Below are 6,000 nucleotides of genomic sequence, written 5' to 3' on the forward strand. Positions count from 1 at the left end.
GTGACCATATCAAAGTCATCCAGCTGGCTTTCATGCCTAAAGTGGGACTGGAACTCGCAGTCTCCTGTTTCCTAGCCTTGTGCCTTCACTATTAGACCAAACTGGCCAAGGTCGTAGAGAAGGTGATGGCGCTCAGATGAAATAATTAATTTTCAACCTTCCAACTGGATTAGAATCTATATTTAGGAGAGAAAGTCTTTGATCATGAAGACGGATGATCTGCCTTGGGAAAATGACAGGCAGAGAACTGACCTGATGATGCTTCTTAATAATAATAATAATAATAATAATAATAATAATAATAATAATAATAATAATAATGCGACGATATCTGTAATACCATCAAACATCCACATCTGCCTATCCCAGGTCCTGGGTAAGGACTCGATAGGTAGACAAAATGCCAAATCCAGTCTGAACATCTGGCTGACTGTGCGATGATCGATAATAATAGTAATAATAAGTAATGCCTGGAGACAGCAGAATAGATGAGAAAGAACTGGAGAAGATCACAAAATACAAAGACCTACAAATAGAAATAGAAAGACTGTGGCAAAGGCAAGCAAGGGTAGTACCAATAGTAATAGGCGCCTTGAGTGCAATCTCAAAATAACTGGAGCACCACTTGAACACCATCGGCATTGACAAATTTGCCATTAGTCAATTGCAAAAGGCGGCCTTACTAGGAACTGCTTCCATCCTGCGACGATATCTATAATACCATCAATTCAAACATCCACATCTGCTTATCCCAGGTCCTTGGTAAGGACTCAATAGGTAGACAAAAATGCCAGATCCAGTCTGAACATCTGGCTGACTGTGCGATTAATAATAATAATAATAATAATAATAATAATAATAATAATAATAATAATAATAAGCACCTTGGGTGCAATCCCAAAACAACTGGAGCACCACTTCAACATCATTGGCATTGAAAATTTGCCATTAGTCAATTGCAAAAGGCAGCCTTACTAGGAACTGCTTCCATCCTGCAAGATATCTGTAATAACATCAAACATCCACATCTGCCTATCCCAGGTCCTTGGGAAGGACTCGATAGGTAGATAAAATGCCAAATCCAGTCTGAACTTCTGGCTGACTGTGCGATGATCCATAATAATAATAATAATAATAATAATAATAATAATAATAATAATAATGATGATGATGATGATGATGATGATGATGATGATAAAGTTGGAAGGGACCTTGGAGGTCATCTAGTCCAACCCCCTGCTCAGACAGGAAACCCTATAACATTTCAGACAAATGGCTGTCCAATCTCTTCTTAAAGACTTCCAGTGTTGGAGCATTCATCGCTTCTGGAGGCAGGTTGTTCCACTGGCTAATTGTTCTGTCAGGAAGTTTCTCCTTAGTTCCAGGTTGCTTCTCTCCTTGATTAGTTTCCATCTGTTGCTTCTTGTCCTGCCTTCAGGTGCTTTGGAGAATAGCTTGACTCCTGCTTCTTTGTGGCAACCCCTCAGATATTGGTACACTGCTATCATGTCCCCCCCTCATCCTTCTCTTCATTAAACTAGACATTCCCAATTCCAGCAACCATTCTTTATATGTTTTAGCCTCCAGTCCCCTAATCATCTTTGTTGCTCTTCTCTGTACTCTTTCTAGAGTCTCAAATCTTTTTTACATCGTGGTGACCAAAACTGGATGCAGGATTCCAAGTGTGGCCTTACCAAGGCATTGAAGAGTGGTATTAATACTTCACGTGATCTTGATTCTATCTCTCTGTTAATGCAGCCTAGCACTGTGTTGGCTTTTTTAGCAGCTGCAGCACACTGCTTGCTCATATTTAAGTGATTGTCCACTAGGACTCCGAGGTCCCTCTCACAGTTACTACTATTGAGCAAGGTACCCCCTATACTATACCTGTGCAGTTGGTTTTTGTTGCCTAAATGTAGAATCTTACTTTTTTCACCATTGAAAAGTTTTTAAGAAGAGACTGGACAGCCATTTGTCTGAAATGGTATAAGGTTTCCTGCCTGAGCAGGGGGTTGGACTAGATGATCTCCAAGGTCCCTTCCAACATTATTATTGTTGTTGTTGTTGTTTTGTTGTTGTTATTATTATTATTATTATTATTTCTCCTTCCTTGTGTGTCCAAAGTTGGCTATTTCCCAGATTTGCATCCTCACAACTCACAAATGTAACCTCACAAATGCACTGTTCGTGAGATGGACAATGAAAATGGTTTAGAAATAAGCCAGTCCAGGAACCAGCCAGGCTGAATAAGGCATCTCTGACTTTGTATATAACGTTTATGCTTCAGGGAAATTTACACATTTATCCAGTTCTTTTACTGTGATAGTTGTCAATTTGTGGTTTTTATTTAAGAACGGTTTTGTGTATATTTTAAAGCATTATAGTTAGCCACCCAAGCCATAAAGAGAGTGAGGGGAATGTAAAGCCTTTAAATAAAATGTAAGTCACCTGCCAGTTCTCTTATATTAAAGACATTTTTAAATATTGCATCTTTCCTCAAGAGAATCGTGGGACTTATGAAGAGTCTGATGAGAATGTCGTTAAAAGATTATTTTTTTAAAGCCCCCAGGAAATGGATTGTGTAGACAAATAACTACCTAGCGAGTTTCAGAATAACTTGAAATATAATCATCCTTTTTTCAGCTGGATTATGCGTTTTAGAGGAAAGCTGCCAAATTAGAAATATAATGCTCCGTTTGTGTGCACGTGTGTGTGTGTGTGTGTGTGTGTATGCGTGTGAAAATCCAACAGCAGCTGCTTATAGGGTCAGAAATTCTGAGATTGCTAAATTGAGACTTGCATTACAATAATGGAAAAAATTTGTCCATGATGCCAGCAAGTCACTTACATTACTAAAGAGACAAGGTTTAGTTGGATCTGATCCATTGGCTTTTAGTATATGGAAGTGTTCTTACTAAAAAGACAAATAAAAATAGTTTGTGACTTAATCACAGCCGATAATTTCTCTCTTCTTCTTTGTCCTTTACACTCTATAGTAAGGCTACTTTATGTCACAGCAGGAGTTACTCTTTATGAGAGAGTTCCAGAATGAAAGTTGGCAGTATTAAAAACACCCCATGAATTAAATATGCTCTCAGGCGTAATATTAGCTTTTTATAAACTTATATTTGCTCTTGAGACATGGAATTATATTGCACGCATGCATGCTGAAAGAGAGATTGGGACCAGAAAAAATCTGTTATTTGCAATTTTCACAAACAAAAATCTCAAACCTTTGTATGAGATGGTGTACCTGAGGTACTTTTATTAAAATTTGACAAATTATTTTAACCAGATATTTTGGTTAAAGCTTAGGAGTATACTTGAGGATTGGACAACACTTAGGATTTCCCTTGGCTTCTGTTGATTAAAAAAAAATAGTCTGTAGTGATTGATTTAATCTTTGTGATCTGGTGTGTACAGTATAAAAGTGTGTAACCCTCTGGGACAGTGACAAAACGCAATCCTTGTTTTTTTTTTAATTTGGTCGAGGGTTTCAAAGAAATGGGATTAAAGCTATTTGCTCATTAGCCCAAAGTATTATAAACTACCATATCTAGACGACAAGTGCCTGCAACTATTTCTGCGAATTGGGAATTTGTGATTTAACCTAAATAAACTGTGATTCTGTCACGGGGAAACCAATTCTACGTGTCTATTTTGGACTAAAGATGGAGAGAGAAAATTGGACGGGCGCAAGGAGCATCCACCGTGTCCAATTGTAAAAGTGTCCGTGAATCATCCGTTCTGGGACGCTTCTGCTCATGCATATTTTATCACTTATTTCCAGCTGAACAAAAGCCGTGCTGGGATAAGGGGGTCTTCCTGGAAAGGGGGAAATGAAAAAGGGGCTGAGGATGGGCCCAGATCATCCCCTTCATCCTCTCTTAACCAACCAGCAGGTGGGGGGAGGAAGGTCTTGGGGAAAGGGGATGTAAATATAAAAGTGGTTTTATGCGGAGAGGCAGAAGGCACACAGTCTGGGAGAGGAAAAAAGAGGATAAAGAGCTAAAATTGGGGGGGGGGGGATTGGCCAGCCAATGGTTTGCAGGCAACTTCACACCTGGCTGAATGTGTTTTCCTAAAGCCAGCAGAAACCTCAGTGAGCTTGGTAAGAAGAAACACAACAAGCAGCCAGAAACAAGTAAGCAGGCAGGAGAGGGGGGGGGGAGAGAGAAGGAGAGGGAGAGAGAGGGAAAGAAAGAGAGAGGGAGAGAGAGGGAGAAAGAGAGAGGGGGGAGAGGAAAGACAAAGAGAGAGGGAGAGAGAGAGAAAAAGAGAGAGAGAGGGAAAGAGAGAGAGAGAAAAAAGAGAGAGAGGGAGAGAGAGAGTAGAGGGAGAGGAGGAGGGAGAGGGAGAGAGAAAGGATGAGAAAGAGGGAGAGAGAGAGAAAAAGAGAGAGGGAGAGAAGAGGGAGAGAGAGAAAAGAGAGGGGGAGAGAGAAAGAGAGAGAGAGAAAGAGAGAGAGAGGGAGAGGAAAGAGAAAGAGAGAGGGGGGAGAGGAAAGAAAGAAAGAGAGAGAAAGAGAGAGGGAGAAAGAGAGAGAGGGTAGAGGAAAGAAAGAGAGAGAAAGAGAGAGGGAGAAAGAGAGAGAGGGTAGAGGAAAGAAAGAGAGAGAAAAAAAGAGGGAGAGAAAGAGAGAGAGAGAAAAGAGAGAGGGGGGAGAGAGAGAAAGAGAAAGAGAGGGAGAGGAAGAAAGAGAGAGAGGAGGAGAGGAAAGAGAAAGAGGGGGAGAGAGAGAGAGAGAAAGAGAGAGAGGGAGAGAAGAGGGAGAGAGAGAGAAAAGAGAGAGGGGAGAGAGAGAAAGAGAGAGAGAGAGAAAGAGAGAGGGGGAGAGGAAAGAGAAAGAGAGAGAGAGAAAGAGAGAGAGAGAGAAAGAGAGAGGGGAAGAGGAAAAAGAAAGAGAGAGAGAGAAAGAGAGAGGGAGAGAGAGGGAGAAAGAGAGAGAGGGGGAGAGAAAAGAGAGAGAGGGGAGAGAGAGAGAGAGAGAGAGAGAGAGAGAGAGAGAGAGAGAGAGAGAGATGCACCAGCAGAGCAGTTATCATGCAGACAGGGAGAAACAATCAGATAGAGAGAAAGAGAGAAACTGAGGTCTGACAAACCAAGGTCTGTTAGGAGGAGGAAATGGGTTAGTATAGTAGACGGCAAGGAAAGACCTCTACCTGGGAGAAGCTGGGGAGATGCAAGCTGCACGCCTTCAACTCTGCTTCCTTCTGAGCGTCCCCTGTACATTGACTTGACCTCTGCTATCCCAGTGACGCTGCCTATTCAGGGCAAGGCAGGGAAGGGCAGGCCTTTCCTTAAGGTGGATCCCTTAAAGCCACAGCGGCCCCCCCCCCCCCCCGCCTGTCCTCCCTCGGCAGCCATCGCCCTACAGGAGAATAATTGTTCCTCCCCCCCCCCCCAGTCAAGAGCAATGAGAAAGAGGAACTGCTGGGAGGCTGAAGTTTTAAGCTAGCAAGGCTGGGGGGAAAAAGGGTCCATGAAGGATGCCCAAAGGATGCTTCGTCATTCCAGGTTTTTAAGAAGAGACTGGACAGCCACTTGTCTGAAATAATAATAATAATAATAATAATAATAATAATAATAATAATAATAATAATGTTGATGATGATGATGATGATGATGATGATGTTATGTTACAGACAAGCACCTGCAACATAACACCCCAGACTTAACAATTGCCGATAAGAAAGACAAAAAAGTCTGGATAGTGGACGTGGCAGTGCCTGGAGACAGCAGAATAGACGAGAAAGAACTGGAGAAGATAAAAAAATACAAAGACCTACAAATAGAAATAGAAAGACTGTGGCAAAGGCAAGGAAAGGTAGTACCAATAGTCATAGGCGCCTTGGGTGCAATCCCAAAACAACTGGAGCACCACTTGAACACCATCCTCGGCATTGACAAATTCGCTATTAGTCAATTGCAAAAGGCGGCCTTACTAGGAACTGCTTCCATCCTGCGACGATATTTGTAATACCATCAAACATCCACATC

At 41.8% G+C, this 6,000-nt stretch overlaps 1 protein-coding gene across 1 annotated transcript in view; it reads right to left on the reverse strand.

Moving 5' to 3' along the window:
- Positions 1 to 5,273, reverse strand: part of LDB3 (LIM domain binding 3) — a 127,120-nt gene extending 121,847 nt beyond the window's left edge. The window contains exon 1 of the mRNA XM_039343393.1: positions 5,163 to 5,273. The gene's annotated coding sequence lies outside the window, so the exon portion shown is untranslated. The remainder of the gene's footprint in view (positions 1 to 5,162) is intronic.
- Between the last annotated feature and the right edge of the window lie 727 nt (positions 5,274 to 6,000).

Source organism: Crotalus tigris, unplaced genomic scaffold (assembly GCF_016545835.1).
Source record: "Crotalus tigris isolate CLP2741 ecotype Arizona unplaced genomic scaffold, ASM1654583v1 scf7180000017847.2079705, whole genome shotgun sequence".
NCBI classification, from domain to species: domain Eukaryota; kingdom Metazoa; phylum Chordata; class Lepidosauria; order Squamata; family Viperidae; genus Crotalus; species Crotalus tigris.